Source organism: Phodopus roborovskii, unplaced genomic scaffold (genome assembly GCF_943737965.1).
Source record: "Phodopus roborovskii unplaced genomic scaffold, PHOROB, whole genome shotgun sequence".
NCBI classification, from domain to species: domain Eukaryota; kingdom Metazoa; phylum Chordata; class Mammalia; order Rodentia; family Cricetidae; genus Phodopus; species Phodopus roborovskii.
Window position 1 is genome coordinate 21,316,006 of NW_026125397.1, and position 18,708 is coordinate 21,334,713.

The 18,708-nt window shown below is 40.4% G+C and overlaps 1 pseudogene; it reads left to right on the forward strand.

The window, feature by feature from the left end:
* LOC127215020 (U1 small nuclear ribonucleoprotein C-like) overlaps positions 1-11,685 on the forward strand; it is a 64,232-nt pseudogene extending 52,547 nt beyond the window's left edge.
* The last annotated feature ends 7,023 nt before the right edge of the window (positions 11,686-18,708 follow it).

The window sequence follows — 18,708 nt, forward strand, 5'->3', positions numbered from 1 at the left end:
CCCTGTTTTTCTTGTTTTTGTTTTTTAAAGATTTTACACTCTTACAGAGATGTTTTTCTCTCTTTGATGCCCAAGGAAGAGAAAGGGGGCAATAGAAATATATCTCTTGCGCCAAGAAACTAGGAAGAAAAAAATCATAATTTTAAGAAAAAAAATAAGAAATGGTGGCAGTGTTTAAATAGATAACTTATCCTTTGGTGGCTGTTAATTACAGCCACCCGCCCACAAGCTGTTTGCAAAGGTTCCCTGGAGATGATTTCCAACCTATTTATGGACTCTTCAGAGGAGTAGCTATGAGATTGCCTTTTAAAAAATGCTATTCTCTTTAAACTTTCATTTTCAATAGCTCACAATTAGCTGCCTGGAATGAGGATGTATATTAGGCTAAATATGCAGGGGTCATAATTTTCTGACCTACTTCCTTCTTCAAGTCCAAATAATGTGAAAGGAATTCATTCCAGATCCTGTTTGTCTGTTGCGCTAATTCACAATGACATCTTTTCAACTCTCCTGATTTCAAAGCGTCCTGTGATTTTAAAGTAGCAATTTCCTATTTGAAGGAATCTATTCCCGTGCCAACAGCGATGTTGGTGGGGTGGAAATGTGCTCTACTCAAGTCAGCAACATGGAGAAAGTTTAGCTCTGGGATGAGCAAACAGAACAAAGACAGGCACAATTGTAATGTGGAGGGAAGAAGCTGGGCATCTGTGTCTAAAAGACTGGGCCATACTGACAGAGCTCATTTTGATAGTTTCCACTTTCTGCAGATTCCCATGAGAGATTTTGTCTTCTTCATCAGAAAATCCTAACTGCTAGTCTCCTTTGCTTGTGGCTCTCCTCCAAATAACACACATTTTTGTTTTATTCACCAGTTTTTAGAGAGTGAAATTTTGTGCCTTCCTCTTTGGCACCATATGCCCATTTTCTAAGTGTAGGGCTTCTAAGATCCCTCAAATGGCCTTTGTGTTTGCCAGAGGGCAGCATGTGACACTCTCCCATCTGGCATGCAAGTGGCCGCTTGGCTGGCACCTGAGCAGTCTCTTGCAACTCCTCCACCATCCAGGGCTGAGGGACTCCAGTTCCTTCAGTCTCCTCCTCCAGTGGCAGATGTTGGGGTGGGAGCAAATTGAGAGCCAAGAATTTGCTATTACCAGTTTGGCAGCGATTCAGACCCTTCTCCATCAGGACAATATAAGAACAAGGTTGGTGCCTGCCTCTGAGTGGAGTCTACAGTCCCCCCCCCCCTTCCCCCAGCTTTTTCTATATCTATCAAACAGACCACCTCAGTTTGATTCCTTGCCCTTTCTTGGTGTGACATCCTGTTAGACTCAGTTTGTCCACCCAGCTTCCCATCTTTACCAATTTCTAAAGAGACTTTTGTGGGTTTTCTCTTCAGTAAAGTGGAGAGTTAATTCATGCTGCCTTAATCACCTGAGCTTCCCTCCTTTGCTGAAGTGCTCTTTGTTTTTGGACACAAAACTATTAAGCAATTACAGTCTGGGTTCGGTACTGGGAAAACAGGCTCAACTGTGAATGGCTTTGATTACTATGATGAAGAGAGAATAGCTTTAGAATTCTAGACCCTTGTAAGTTCTTGAGTTAAGTGATCTTAGTGTTGATCATTCGTTTGTTTTACAAATGATGGAGCTGGGGGCATCCCATAGTTTTGTTATACTTTGTTTATAAGCTGATGCTGTTCAAGTAAATTGACACCCTATAGAAGCAAATGCCCGGAATTTATTGCTAGAAGTATTTGGAGTTTTATACTTACTGTTTATAATATACCCTTCCAGTCTGGACACTTTTAGGACCAAAGCATTTCATTTAAATAAGACCACATGGATACTGAGATCCCCTCTTATATGCGGGATTGTGATATTTGACACATCAACAAAATGCTCTCTCCTAATACTTGAAAGTTCATGCCAATAGCTTTAGCAGAAGCATTCTACATGACCAGAACTGTGACTTATTTAACTCCACTTACTGCATATTTCTTTTGGAAATGTCAAACATTAGGTGCTGGGAATATGCTAAGGAGCAAAGCAAGAGTCATGACATCTAACGTGATTAGCTTGTGTTTTGATTTCATGAGACAATGAATATGATCTTAAGAACACAAATCCAAGTTTTACTTTCCCCTTTTGTTTTTGTTTGACTTTTCTGTAACATAACATCCTTACAATGTCTTTGTTGGTACCTAAGTATGTTACTTAGAAGGCAATTGGCTGTGAGTGAAAGAAAAAGTCAATTAGATTCAAGGTGGCTTAAATGATAAAGGGATCTATTGGCTCAGTAATGAGAAAGGCCAGCTGGAGGGTGGCTTCCAGCATGGTGTAAACAGGACTCCAGCTCTACTGCTTCCTGTCTCTGTCCAATTCCATGCATGCGTCATGCTAGTCCCTGGCAGGTTTGTCTCATGGACAATGAAGATGAGGAAAAATGGAAAAATCAGACCTTGATTCAGTATTTCTACTGTGGAGGAGAAAGAGAATATTCTCATCTTAGGATCCTAAGTAAGACTCTGGAGACCACTACGATGGACTGCATTTGATCAGATCACACGTGTAGACCTTAACCAATTACTGCAGCCTGAGGAACAAGATGTGTAATTTGATTCAAACCATTGCGAAGCCTAAAATTGGAGGTGGGAGTAGAGCTGGACACTTACCTGGGGCGGGGGACAGGACCAGATACTTGAAAGGAATCTGCACACTATTCAAAAATAGGAAATGGATAATGGACATCGGACAGCAAACCATCCAGTATTTATTGAACAGATTTTTGGGTAGACTGTATTAAGTCCTATGCTCTTGGTCCTTATTCCTCATGGAAATCAGTCAAGAAGCTTAAAATGAAAGTACATCAAGGAAATTTCTGGAGTGAGAAAAGAAAGGAAACATAAATATTCAACTCAAGAAGGCCAAAAGAAATGTCTATACAGCAAAGAAAAGTTGATGAAAGGGGCTAATAACAAGGTAAGCAGGAATTAGAGAAAGAAAGTAACACACACCTTTTAGGGCTATGTTAGGTGACTTTCTTCAAAACTAACACTATTCACTGAGAAAACCCCAGTGAGCTGGATAGCAAGAGCAGCAACAACCCATGAAGACACACAAGAGCTTCTAAAGTGGCAAGGACGTGGGGGTTAGTTAGCCTCTTAGAAAGGAAAGCACCGAATGGCAGATTCCACAGGGGCAGCTTTGCCAATGAAAGCACCCATCAGTTAGTAACGTGGGTGAAGGCAAAGAAGCCAGGCAGTTTTCAGAAGTGTTGGTTGTAGGAGTTAGATAGAAGAGGAAAAGGACTACGTAAGTTTGGATGAGCTGATGGCTCAAGCTAGAGTAGGCAGTCAACTGCAGAAAGGTTTCTCACTGGAGCTCTTCCCCAAAGATTCACTTACATTCTCCCAGAGAGCCAGGCTCCCATAGGGAAAACCTTGCAGGCTTTGAGTCCTCTCAACCACTTGAACTGAATGGCTCGAGGTGATAGGCAACACTCTTACTTCAATATTCAGTTAAATCTCTTTGAGGACAGAAAACTCTACCTAGAGCTTCAAATTCTCTTCTTTTTGTGCTGATCAAAATGAAAAGGAAGGAAGGAAAAAAGAAAGAAAATCAAACTGTTTGCTGAGAAACAGACTTCAAGAGAAACAATTTAAATACACTAAAAATGAGACTCACGAGGGAGCCAAACATTGGCATTGTATCAGCTGTGTGGCATGTGTAGGGCAACCAACCATTGCAGTTTATCTGGACCATCTTGGTTTTAACACTCAGTCTTGGGCAAAGAAGAAAATCTGGTCCCTTTAAACTGGCGGAAAGTCACAATAACAGCCAATATTGCAAAAATATTGATTGAAAACATGCAGGAACTTATGAGGAAACCTCCATAATTTTATTGAGTACTATAAGTGTATTTTTTTTTATTTTAAGTTTTTTACTATTATGGTATGTGTGTGGGTGGGGAGGCATGTATGCACATATATACAGGTCAGAGGATGACTATTGTGGGTTCCCTCAATCAAATTCACATCCTCAGGCATGCATATGCCTGAATATCCAACTCTAATGAATATCCAACTGGATTAAAAATTTAATTTGTAAATACTATGTAAATAAGACCACTCAGTTTAGATAGAAGGAACTAGTCGAAAATGCTATTAAACTAATGAGCTACCCTGTTAACATAATAAATATAGTTAGATTCCTAACTTAAACTAACCAGGAAGACCAGAAGTAGACTAATTTACTTACATGTAAGCAAAAACCCACTGTATTTCTATCTTTCACACACACACACACACACACACATACACACAAAGGAAGAAAATGGAGGAAGAACAGATCAGATCATCTCTTAAAGTAATATAGCAAACTAATTTCAAGGAAACATTGAGCTGTTTGATTGCATACATTAGAATTAAGAGCATTTGTAGGTCTCAAACAAACAGATGCACATACTCCATAAACCATATGCAGACGTTAACTCTGCTCAATTAAGTGTTCTTATTCAAATCAACTATGACAAGTTTTTATACCCTCAATTCATAAATAGCATTTATAATTCTAAATTACACACATTGCAATGTAGATGAAAGGCATATGCTGGAAATTAATAAACAACAACCAATCAAAACACTTATGGCAACATGCTCGACATTGCTGGCAATTAGAGGAACAGGAACCAAGGCACCAATGAACTGGTGTGGCTTGCATGCATTTGATTAGGCATAATTTGCTTCGTGCAGAATACAGGTGACGTCACTCAGCAACGGTAATTGTACTGAAGTGAACATTTACTGGGTAGTCTTTTAAAATGTGGCAGTTTGCTGCGGTTTGTCCATATCACCTCCCGCAGTGTGTCTATCTGCTGGCATGGGGATACTTGCCAGAAGTTGCTGGAGATGGAAAAGTGGCAATTTTCTGTGCTGTCTGTTGTTGGTTGTGTTTTACTCTTTTTACTCTTTATCCTTTTGGGGGACCCACTACTCAGCTCCCAAATAATCACACACGGGGGCTTATTATTACTTATAAATACCCAGCCTTAGCTTGGCATATTTCTAGCCATTTTAACTTAAATCGTCCCATCTACCTTTTGCCTCTGGGATTTTATCTTTCTCTACTTCTTATACTTTTTACACTTCTCTCCTTGTTCCGTTTCTGGCTGTGTGGCTGGGTAGCTAGCCCCTAGCAACCTCCTCTCTTTATTCTTTGGCTCTTTCTTCTTTCTCTTCCAAGATTTCTCTTCCTATTTATTCTCTGTGCCTGCCAGCCTAACCTATCCTTCCTTCTGCCTCACTATTGGCCATTCAGCTCTTTATTAGACAAATCGGATGTTTCAGACAGGCAAAGAGTCATAGCTTCACAGAGTTAAGCAAACGCAACATAAAAGAGTAAAACACATCTTTGCATCATTACAGTAAATGCTACACAGCATAAACAAATATAACACACCTTAAAATAATATTTAATAACAGCTACCCCTAAGAACTATATTGTCTCAAATTAAATTAACAGCAGAAAAAGACAGCAATTATTTGACAAGTTATTTGACAATTTGAAAATGTTCATTGTTTGACTCAATCATTTACTTGCTACATTTAAGTCAAGCTGTTCAGTTCAGTGTACACTTGTAAAGGACATTATTGAAAAATAGCATGTTATTAATTGACTGCCTAAAAAAGGCAGATGTGTCCAAGAATTTTATGATCTCTATCTGTCTATCTTTCTGTCTGACTCCACAGACACAAAAATCTTACTACGCAGCTCAGGCTCGCCTTGAGTTCACAGCAAATTCTCTATTGCCCAGTCTCTCAGTTGTGGGATTACAGGTGTGCCACTGTGCCCAGATAGGAATTTTATATTTTCTAGAAACTCTAATAGTGTATTGCTTTAATATTTAACTCTTCCTCATTTGGATCTGACATTGGTTGAATAGACATACATTTTACATGAACTCATTGTGTAAATATGAAATAATCTGTCTCAATAAAGTCACAGACAAATATGCTCTTTAACACATCGTTGTTGATGCCGTCAAACTGGAATTGTCTTGCTGAAGGTGAACATGACAGATAATGTCAGAGGTTTGGAACTATTATTACTAATGCCCTTCTCTGCCCATTCTAGGCTTCCACAGCTGTAAGGTGTCAAATCTTTTCTTTGCCAGTGTCTCCGTGCAGTGTGGTTATGATGGTAAACAACAGTGACCATCTAATGGTCAACAATAGAAGGTCAAGTAGACTCTATCAGTCCACATTATTGGATACTTCGCCTTAAACTAATGTTTCAGTGACCTGGAAGGTATTTACTATGTGTAGACAATGACATCAGCTCACAGATTTCTAAGTTCCTCAAAGTCTTATCACATGCACCAGGACAGAGGTCTACAAAACAAGCTGATAGCAAGGGGTTTTCCCTGGGTAGGGTAGCTGCTGCTGATTTTGTTGTTTCCTTTGGGATTTTCTGTAATTCCATATTTCTAAAATGTCCACAGTAAGCATATTCTGTCTCTATCATCATAGGACTATTATTTTAAAAGTCATGCTTGAAACCAGTAAGTTAGAAGTGGTTATTTCTTTCAGAAAAGATGGAAACTTTTGGGTAGCATCCCCCAGTACATAGCAGAGCAGAAGATAGACCACTATTTTTTTTTCCTCTTATTTTAAATGCTATTTACATGCTATCTTTGTCTAAATATCTAAGATTCACAGGTTCTTATTACTGGTCAGGATGTTAATTCCTGATAAATATTTACAATGAAATGGCCCTGGAGAACATACCTATCATAAATACAAATAATATTGAGATCCTTTCCAAAGGCCAGCAAAACTATTATTTCAATTCTTCAGTCAGTATATAATATTGTTGGGTATGACGCTTTAGAACAGTGGCAATGCAAATAATTTTATGGTTGGGGGTCACCATCACATGAGGGACTATATTAAAGGGTAAAAGAATTAGGAAGGTTGAGAACCATCTGTTTAGATCAATATTGTCATGACATGAGAATAAATTATAAATCACAGTCACTTGTGCCTGTATCCCATGATTCTGTGAGATGCCCAGAGAGACAGACCAGAAAACAGAGTCAAGCAACATGCAGAAAAACTTTCTAGAAGAAGTTGCCCTGGTTTAAAAAATGTAGGAATTTACATAATTACAATCAATAAGAAAAATTTCAAATAAACTATAATATTTTGTCAAATTAAAAGTACATTTAATACACGTTTGAAAGGTCAGGATGGAAGAAAACCAGCAATTAGGGGGCTAGAAAGAACTCTCCAATATTGAATATGTGATCATGAAAACAATATAAGGCTTGCATTACAGCTTTGTGGCAATAAAGTGAAGTCAAAGACAGAGAGATATAATAGGCTAATTTTATGCATTAATGGATTCACGAAGAATGGATTCACACCCAGAGCTCCAGAAAAGAACATGGAGAAGACATGAAGATATTGTCAAAGAAACAATGAGATGAAAATTTCCATACAGAAAGAACGTGAGGGTGAAGGCTGAAAGGGCTTGCTGTCCAGCCCGAAGCAAAGGTTCACACAACCACGCCCTTCCTAAACTATTGCAAGCTTCCTTGTCTGCAAAGAATAACGTGTGTGTGTGTGTGTGTGTGTGTGTGTGTGTGTGTGTGTGTGTGAGAGAGAGAGAGAGAGAGAGAGAACACATGCAAACAAAATATAAGAATAGAAGAGATGAAGAGGAAAAGAACAATTTTAATAATAATTATAAGCAAAAGGTAAAGAAGTTGGGGCAACACCTTTTTTTTGGAAGATTTATAACTGTGGCAATTTTACTTGGATTATTAACTGTATTAAGGCAATGGGAAACTTAATTCAGTAGCTGAAGATTATAGTTCTCATTTATGTAGTTGTCCAGTTCAGGAGAGGGCTGGAAAGGGCTCTGAGTCTCTTAGTCTCAGTAAAGGACCCAGGGTGATGGAGACCCATCACCCTGCCTTCCAAAGTAAACCTGTTGGAATTTTAGTTAGCAGGAAGGAGAGACCACACACCTACTTTTCTGCCTTCCCGTCTTGACTCTGCATTCTACTCCTGCTACTTTCCTTCTTTCGGGGTTTTTACTATGTAGCCAGCCCTCCTGGCCCTCCTGGCCCTCCTGGCCCTCCTGGCTCTCCTACCTCCGCCTCCTCAGTGCTGACATCAAGGCACACCTCACCACTCTCTGCATCAGCTCTTTACACATTTCTGTTGTAGAGAACCAATCCCATGTGTCTTTCTGCATGCGGGGCAGCTGGGAACAGGAGATCTGGGTAGCCACACAGGTGAGAAATTCATGTCATGGAAAGAGAGTGTTTCCTTGAAGTACAGACTCTGAAGAGTGTGAGGACATGGAAGAATGGGTCATCAGGAAAGTGGCCAGGAAGTGCCAGGGTGACAGCTACATAGCTGTGAAATGGGGCGGGGGCGGGGGCGGGGAGACTATTTAGATTAGAGTGTGTATGTAACTATGCAGGTGTGTGGTTGTGTGTGTGTGTACTTGTGAGCACTCACATGTGTGAGAGTGTAGGAATAGATATAAAATTGGTAATTATGCAATGCTAGGGATGTAGTTCAGTGGTAGAATACTGCCTGACATCCATAATGTAGTCCAGGATTTAATCTCTCTGCAACACACACATATATAGCAAACTATTTCACACATGCATTATGTTGAAAATTCAAAGGAAAGTTAGAAGTCTAAGCAAAGGAAAAGTTCTGACTATTGTCAACATTAGGAAATACTAAAAGCAGTTCAGGAGTGAAAACTTTCCTATTTTCCAAAAACTAAGCCACAGATGCCAGCTCCCAGCATTAAAATGAAATGCTGATAATCAGGGACTTAAGCCAAAGCTGCTGTATGGTCAAAAGAGTGGGCATGGAACTGAAGGGTTAATATATCTCATTTATCTAGTGTGTGTGCACACATATATGTACATATACATATGTATGTAGTCGTATATGAGTAAATATATATTTCTCATTTATCTAGTATATATACACTCATGAGTATATTTGTATTTCTCACTTATATATATTCTCATATTGAGTATATAAATATATATACACTAGATAAATGAGATACATTAACATATGCTAACTAAATATAATTAAATATATGCATATATATATATATATATTTGCCTGCCTGTATGTCTATGTTCCACTGTGTGCCTATTGGTTGAGTTAGATTCTCTGGGACTGCAGTTACAGATGGTTGTGAGCCACCACGAGGGTGCTGGGAATTAAATCTGGGGCTCCTGGAAGAGCAGCCAGTGTTTTTAACCAAAAAGCTCTCTCTCCATCCCTCATCAAATGTAACATAGAAAATTTATTTTTCATACTTGGAAATCATTTCAATATATAGAAGCTGAAGCCTGACAAAGTACTGAAATAATTTTGGAAAACACTTGCCTCTGAAAGTAGGACTTAGTGAGGAATGACGGGCAGCTCACATGTGTCTGGGCTTATCTCTAGAAGCCAGAGAATTAGTATGTCCCAATTTCTATTAACAGTTAAACCCTGTGCTCTCTCTCTAGGACTTGGCTCTTCAGATTTTGTAAACTGGTCATTTTATTATGGTATCTCAGAACCCATTGGTGTGTTGGTTGATGTCAAGACAACTTAAGCCCAATCGCTGAATTGGAACTTTCTCTGCTTTTCTTCCTAATAAAGGTAAGCCTGCTGGGATTTCTTGGAGCTGCCTGCCAGGATTTTCCAGAGCCAATTTTGAGTTAGACAGGCTGCCCAGTCAATAAAATAAAAAATAAAAAAATAAAAAAAACCGGAAGCATCTTCCTGTCCTTCTTGTTCCAAGGCTTAGTCTTTTCCTATTAGGGTGTTGACACTGTGCTGGTGGCCTGTTAACCCATTACTGTACAGCTCTGACACTGATACAATGCAGGGGTCACTGGAGGAGGAGGATTATGTCAACGTGGTCATTAGCATTGGCACGGAAAATATAAACAAGGGTTCAGGGCAGATTGGGAGATATTTACATGCTGACTTCGTTTAGAGCATGGAGTTGGATGACAAGGATTTGATGACATTGGTTAAATGGACACCCCGGAGAGAGGAGCTGAGGGCTGGGACTTTGCAGCCATGCTGTTGAGCAGATGGTCTGATCTACACTTGACACAACAGGAAAGTTTGTGCTTTTTTTTTTTTTTTTTTTTTTTTAAGTGTATTTCTGTTTTCAACTTAGATTTTTATTTAATTGACACAAGAAAAGTTTTCAAAAAAGTTTTAAGGTTAGCACACGAAAGGATGGGTCCAATTCTGGTGTTTTCATGCCCTCTTTTGTTGCTCTCATTTGTACCCTTCCCGTCACTGTCTTCCCCGACATGCCCTGCCCTTCCCATCCTTTCTGGTCCCCTATCACTCCTGAACAGCCTGGGCTTAGATTTGTTCCTATGGGCAGTAGAGAAAGCAACCGCTTTCTGCCAATCATTCCTTTTGAACTACAGCACCCCTTGCTAAAGCCTGGGAGAGCCAAATGAACATTCTGAGAGCTTATCCAGGGTCATGTGCCAGCCATAAAAAACAAAACAAAACAAAAAACCGTAGGCTGAGCTTCAGGCCCACAGGGCAATGATTAGGGAAGGTTTTTTTGGTGCGTTCAGGAATAAAATAACCAGATAAATTAATGGAAGTTAGTGTGTGTTCAAATCAAAATGTTCAGGGAAGAATTCTCACAGCCAAATCACCTCTACTTCCTCAGGAAAGGGGATAAAGAGAATTTTGTTTTGTTTTGTTTTTTCTTTTAAAGCCACATCTTTTAAAAATTTTATTCGTATTTCATATGCATCGTGTTTTGCCTGCATGTATGTCTATCCATGTGAGATCCTCTAAAATTGGAGTTACAGACAGTGGTATGCTGCCACATGGGTGCTGGGAATTGAACCAAGGACCTCTGGAAGAGCAGCCTGTGTTCTTTGCCACTGAGCTGAGTCTTCTCTCCAGCTTTAAGCTGCTAAACAGTTTATGTTTGCTGTAGTTAACTACTGTCAAAAATGAGTGGTTGAGGACATGCCTCATTGTCCTCATTGATAAGTCATTACTGAGTTCACAGTGGGGTTAAATGTTTTCTTTGAGATGTGGGTTGCCTTTGCCTATTTGATTTAAACAAAGTGAACTTGAATTTTCCTGGTGGTGCAGAACCTGGTAGTCAACTGTCTGCGTAGCAATGAGCCTAGTTTTATTGTGACTACTGTGATATGTATCTTACCCATGATTCTCCATCTGTAAGAAAGACACACTGCAGTGGTAGGAAACACAAAGAGACCGTGGAAGACTACTACCAGAAATAAATGGAAGAGTAGTCCCAGAACCTGACTGACAAAGCAATGGCTGCATTTCAGCAAGGAAAGCTACCTCCTGCTCTGTTCTCTGTTCCTCATCCTGCAGGGACCAGGATCCTCCCCCCTCCCACTCCCCAGTCTCCAGGGTCCACTTTTCCCTACATGATGCCTGATCCCCACATGGGAGGGAGGTCGTCCCATGATGCCAATGGGTTCTCCTCCCCCTGGAATGACACCCATGGGTTCTGCTCCTGGAACAAGGATATCCATGGCAGGCCATATGCCTATGATGCCTGGACCATGATGATGAGACATCCTGCTCTGTCTGTGATGGTATCCACTTGGCCTTGCATGACTTAGCCAGATAGGTAAGAGCAGAAGGTCTCTTTATTAGTTTTGTGTTTCTTGTTCTGATTTACAAGGAGATCACGTCACTGAGTCCAGTCATTTTTTGTTTGTTTTGCTTTGCCTTTAGCTGTATGACAAGGAAGACACCCTTCTCCCCCCCCCCCTCCACACCTCCTCATAGAGAATGTAGTTTTGGATTGTAAACTGTGGAAATGCAATTGTCAGCTGTTTTAGCTAAACAACAACAACAAAATTAATTTAGCTTCTACCATACTCAATCTCCCATACACTCCCCTTTTGATGTACAAAACAAGCAAAGAAGAAGATGCATTTAGTTGGAGAAAAGAAAAAAAAAACTTTTGTGATTATAGGTTTTGTCTTCTCTTGAGTTGGTGGGATTGGTCAGCATTTGCTCTTCTGAGACAAGATCACTCACTTTTCCTTTAGACAGAGGAGAATGGGTTGCCCAGCAGACACGACGTTTGTCAATACTTGGCTGTACAGTTTCAACTGCTCTCTGGAACAGACAATATATGTTTTCATAGCCTACAGACACAGAGTGCCTGAGAGCAGGGCTGCACAGCACTGTGTGGATAAAAGAGTCACCGAGTGAGTCACGCCACATCCCTTAGATCCACACTGCAGCCCAAGGGGTCTCAGAGACCTGGACAGAGGGAGGCAAATCCAGCCTCATCCTAACTCACCTTCAAGTCGCCAATTATGCTGTTACTAAAATCCAGCTTTTTTGCTTCAATTGTTCTTTAACATTCATATGAACAATTTAGTAAGGCTTAGTTTTTATAGGATTGAGTATTAAAGAATCTTTTTCATTTGTGAATGAGTTATTTAAAATATAGTCAGTCTTTAAGATAAGCAATTATCTTTATTTTTAAAGAAAATTTCCAATGACAGATTTTGTTTACTTTGGCTTTTAAAAAACTCTCTAGTGAGACCATTTTGTAAAGAAGTACCAATTTCCAAAAGGAAAGAGAGAGAGAGAGAGAGAGAGAAAGCAATTTTTCTACTTCCTCTATCTCCTCCCTTTTCCCCCTCTTACTTCTTCCCCCTCCCTCCCTCCCTCCTCCCTCCTTCCTCCCTCCCTCCCTCCCTCCTTCCCTCCCTCCCTTCCTTCTTCACCTCCTTTGTTTCTGTTTTTGAAGCAGAGTCTCACTATATAGCCCAGGTTGGCCTTTGCTTTAAGATTTTTCTAAGAGAAACTTTTTATTCACTTCTTATAAACAGGACAATATCAAACTACAGAAGCTTTTTAATTCAAGCCCACCTTAATGACCTGGTGAACTTATTGGGGCTACTTGCAGGAATACAGATAAGGTGTTATTTACTGGAACATGGGTGAGTCAAAGGCAGCTGCATCCCTGGAAATAATCACACTCCATTATGGGTGAAAACTGTACTTCTGAAGTGTTTATGCAGCTAGCAGGCAGCCACACCACAGCCTCCTCTCCTCCAATGACTGTTTACTGCTTATGTAACCACAGGCATGGCTGTGTGAGCCTTGTAAATTGTGTAAGCCTCTTAGGGGTGCTGGCTTCTTATGATTTGTGAACCCCACAAGTCTCTTCCACCACTGTGTGATGGGAAGGGTTAACCTGTGTGAAAGAGCTACACAGTATCCCCTCTCCCAGTCTTTCATTTTCTCTGCCTCTGTGGTGTTTCCTGAGCTTTGGAAGGAATGGCACAATGTATCATATTTCCTTTCATGGCTGTCCATTATATGATTATGCAACAGTCACTTACTCTCTGTAGTTTGGCAAGTTTTAAGTCTCCAAAAGTAACAGCTAACTGCAAAAAGAAGCTTCATAGATCAGCAGTAATCTACTGGAGTAAATGTGTTAGTGGGAAGATTATATAACAAAACAATAGCAATAGCTTCTGCATTAAAGCCTATGACTACTTTTATGATAGGTTTATGCCCTGATTTAGGGTACCAAACCAAACATGGGTTCTCTTCTGTAAATGAGACTTACATCCAATTGGGAAGTAGTTGATTGCACCTACATAACTCTACCACCAACACACCAAAGGGCACATGTAGCCTGATATTTTGTAGTATAATACACATTCCACAGCCAAGTAGGACCATTGTCAAAAAGTGTCACCCAGCAGTCTCTGTAGTGGCACTCAAAACTTTGAAAAGTAGACAGAGGAGAGGAAGCTTCCATCACAGTTCTAATTTCATCTCATCTGTCCATGTCCTACAAACTAAGTGTGCAGCATTTATATTAATAGGGAGCTACCAACCAGGTCTAGGCTGTATCAGTTCGTGCCAATAGTTCATGTATTGTGCATGATCTTAGTTAACCCTTTGAAAGGATGTCAGCTCTGGGATATTTAACCAACAACTTTACAGGTCTTGGGAGTGTCTTCTTAGTTCCTCTAGGCCCATTGCACAAACATTTCAACTGCTGCTTTTACTTTTTCTTGTAGATGTTTTCCAGATCTGTAAGACATGCAAGAGTTATCATCATGTAATGGATCCCTTTAACATAGTGTGCAAAAGATTTCTGAAGGTTCATTTATGTCCCTTCCAAGCAAGTACTATTGGTCTTGGAGTTCAGTGACTATGAGGTTAAAGAAATAAGAGGTTAAAAAAAAATAGACCATCATTGGTAACAATTGTTCTGTCAGAAGAGCAACACTGGGTATAGCAGCATGGATGAGAGGTCAAGGTACCATTTATATAGCTCTCTGTAATATACACTCATTTACCATGAGTGATTCTACCGTCTCATCCTGCAGCACTATCCATGGGCTCATCCTGCAGCACTATCCATGGGCTCATCCTGCAGCACTATCCATGGGCTGACGTACATCTCCCTTTCTATCACAGGCTCTGTGTGGCTGGCTCATCCTGCTCTGCTCACCCAGTCTTAGGGCAAGGGATAACAGGTCAGACCCACCATTTGAGCCAGCTCTTGAGTCTGACATGGTCCGGACCAGCAGCTCAGTCACCCCAACTGCTGAATGGGTGAACAATCTGTGTCCCCAGTATACTTTATTGAAGGGGAGAAAGGCATACAGCATATTCTTGGAGCATAACTGTTCATTCCTAGTATAAGGCTAATCTCTGTTATCTACACCGTTGCCTCCATACGTGTATTTAGAGCTGCCCATTGCCTCCTGTGCTTTTGGATTCACTGAAGTGAATCAAGACATACCTGGCACTGATGGGAGATGAACCTCTGCATATGTTTCTCATACTGGTTAATGAATAAAGCACTGTTGGCCAATAGGAAAGCAAGATACACGGGACTAGGAGACAAGGAGGAAATAGGAAGGAGGAAGGAGGAGTCAAGATGGAGAGTCTGGAGAAAGCAGAATGCCAACCGGCTCCCCGGTAAGAGAAATACATAGATCAGCAGAAATCGGTTAATAATTAAGACAGAGCTAGCCGATAAGAAACTAGTAACAGGCCAACAGAATTATATCAAATACAGAGTCTCAGTGTGTTAATTGGGGCTGGCTGGTGAGGCGGCGGGACCAGACCAGGCGGCGGGAGGAAAAACCGTACTCCTTACAAATGGCGCCCACGTGGCTAATAAGAACTTCCACTTAAAATTTAACAAAAGCTTAAAAAAGGGTTTTAGAAACAAAAGAACAGAGAAAAGCAAGGTTTCTTGGTAGCAGTATTTTTCTCGATTGAACTCTGCTTTGCAAGAGACAAGCAGATATTCGCGCGGCTCTTTAAGGAAAGGTTCCTGACTCAGCATAAGGAAAAACCGCATGGCTTTAAAAAGCACTGCTAACAATTTATTGGTGTATATGAGAGATGGCAATGGCATTGATCACATCTCCAAGCTGGCAGCATGCTTGCTAGATGGCAGCACAGACCAAGGCAGTGGGCACAGCTTTCAGTGCTGGCTGTAAAAGTACCCACCGCCATCTTTGGTAATCCGCAGCAGGATTTTTGCAATGTTGTTTACAGATAAAAGACTCGTGGCCAGAAAAAGATAAAGATTTACAGTAAAGACAGATTCACATTAAGAAAAAGCGCTAAAGGTTTACAGTATGTTCTAAAATATATGTAGGCTTGGTAGAGAAAAAAAAAATAAAATGGTTTTAAAAAGACAGAGAACAGCTGGGTGTGGTAGCACATGCCTTTAATCCCAGCACTTGAGAGACAGAGGCAAGTAGATCTCTGTGATTTCCAAGTAAACCTGGTATGCAGAGTGAAGTCCAGGATAGATAAGAGTTACACAATGAAACCCTGTCTCAAAAGATGAAAAAAATAAAAGAAAGAGAGTAATAATAAAGCCACTTAAAGATGGAAAGCTCAGAGAGAATCTGGATACTGTATGGGGTTATATTGTCTTTGTATCTTTTGACTGCCGAGGAAATAACAACTGTCAAAGGAAATACTGCTGGATTAATTCAATTTATATATTTTAAAAATGCTTTGACTCCAAGATATAAGTTCAAGGACAAGTTACTGGGGAAAAGGATTTCTATTTTTGTTTCCACAGAAAATAAAAGGCTGTGGATTCCTTCCAGACTAATGTGGTTTGATCAAGCCTGAAACCCTGAAACAGAGTTCCTGGTGATCTAACATCCAAAACAGCTTGAACAAGACAGCCTTGCAGACTACAGCCAGGATTTCTGTGTCTTCTTAGAATTCCCATGACAGCGCCCCCTATCAGCAGGAAGTAGTTTGGAAAGAACGACGCCCAAATTCCCAAATATTATTTATAAATATTTGTTTTCATTTAAATGGACTTGGTTATAAATGGTTAATGATCACAACCAATATCTTTTTAAAGGTAAAAAGGGGATTATGGTATAGAAATGAATACTTTGTTTTGGAATGGATTTTCATTTATTGATACAATTTAAGGTCAGTTTTGTGATATGCATGTTTCTCCTCTTGTTTAGGTATTGTGTTTATACAGCTCAGTTAGAGATGTAATGTATAATTTAGTACAGATATAGATAGTTACCTATAATAGTCAAAATTTATAGTGTTAGTTAGGTTTTCTAGATATATAGAGATGTATTTGAGATGGATAGGAATTCTTCAAACCTTTCAAAGACCTACAGAATATGGCATTTAAAATGTTTTAGGGTTTTTCTTGACAGTGAGGCACAAATGCTCCTGGCAACACCACCTATGTCAGAAAGGAAGATGGACATCGAAGAAACACGTATGGAGTTTGCCTCCAATATGGCAAGACTAGCCATTTGGACAAGATACTGCTCTTGTCTGGACTGTTTGACTTTATGCTGTATAAACTGGACATGCAGGACCCACAGAAAAGTGACTGCTGATTCAAGATGGACATTGCTACAGAGTTTCTGCTTCATGGAAGAGTCTGCCAGACAATCTGCAGGACACAGAGAAAAGTGACTGACAAACTGCCAATATAAGAAGACAGTTTAAAATTTCCTGCTTTGCTGCAGAGTCTGCCAGGCACACTATGGTCTATGGGCTGAAGATAGAAGATTACAGAAGAACTTCGGTTGACTAACCAGGCAAGATGTCTCTGTCATTTCTAGAGTTTATATATTATCCTTCTATGGTCTTTGATGGAGTTGAAGACAGTTATGGTTATAGTTTTCCTTCGTTAGGCTTAAAGATAAGTTACATATAGGACTTTAGACTCACAAAGATAGGGTAGATGATGGAATATTTTCTTCAAATCTTTCTAAATGTTAATGGAATAAATGTTGTTAACTATGATTCTTATTTGATAACTGTTGTATGATATATTTTGCCATGTTAAGGTTAAAACCCTTCTTTTTATTTTACACAGAAAAGAGGAGATGATGGGAGATGTCATTCTGTATATGTTTCTCATACTGGTTAATGAATAAAGCACTGTTGGCCAATAGGAAAGCAAGATACATGGGACTAGGAGACAAGGAGGAAATAGGAAGGAGGAAGGAGGAGTCAAGATGGAGAGTCTGGAGAAAACAGAATGCCGGCTGGCTCCCCGGTAAGAGAAATACATAGATCAGCAGAAATGGGTTAATAATTAAGACAGAGCTAGCCGATAAGAAACAAGTACCTGGCCAATAGCATAATATCAAATACAGAGACTCTGTGCATTATTTGGGGCTGGCGCGGTGGCGGGACAAGACTGGCTGCGGGAGGAAAAGCCATACTCCCTACATGGCACCTTAACAGGGATGAGCTACACCTGTCTTAAACATATTTTTTAGTCCTTTGGCAAATTGTTGCTCAAGCTTTAAAACTCCCTTGAAGCTCACAGACACTAAACTTTGTCAATTCCCTTTCCTAGGGAATTCCTTTCAAATAGACACTAATCTTGTCAAAATTACTTTCAAGTAGCCTGGACAGCAGACACTGCTTTTGCCCCCCCCCCCCTTTCTTTTCTATCCTCCTCAGAGAACATCAGTAGCTTAAAAACCCAATTTACATAACAGTCTAAACCATCCAGAAACCCCAGAGTCTCCCCTGCCTGGAAACAGCCACGTCCCATCACGCACTAATCCCTGGGCTCTCAGTATCTCTCCTAGTCCTTCAGCTGCTTGTGGGGGCACATCTGTGCTTACATTGTAGACTCCACTCATGAAGAGGATGTGCCACTTCATAACATGCAGGGGGACATGGCCACTTGGGAAGTCCTCCCAAGGATGCTCCACTCCACACTCAGATAGCTCAGCCTTTGTGACCCATTTTATAGCAAAGGCCATGCAGGTGCCACTGTAGCAAAGAGGTCACCGTCTCGTACTACGTGGGGGAAGATGGCTGTAGTGAGATTGTCCCGTGTATGATCACTCTGGTATAGTTCAGCATCACGTGTATGTCTTACCACCCACGGAGAGGCCACACAACTTCTCCATCTTTGATTCTGTGGAGTCACCGATTGTGTGGCTTTCCCTGGGGAGGCTACTTCTATTCACCCCAGATAAATTAAAGATGAAAGAAACAACTCAAACAAATCCAACTCAATGAGCCAATGTGTTTCCTGGGATTATATGCACACAGGCAGGTGGGTACCCAAGAGGCAGCTGCAGCTGCGCCACTGAAAATTCCTACCCCATCGTGGCTGATAAACCACTAAAGCC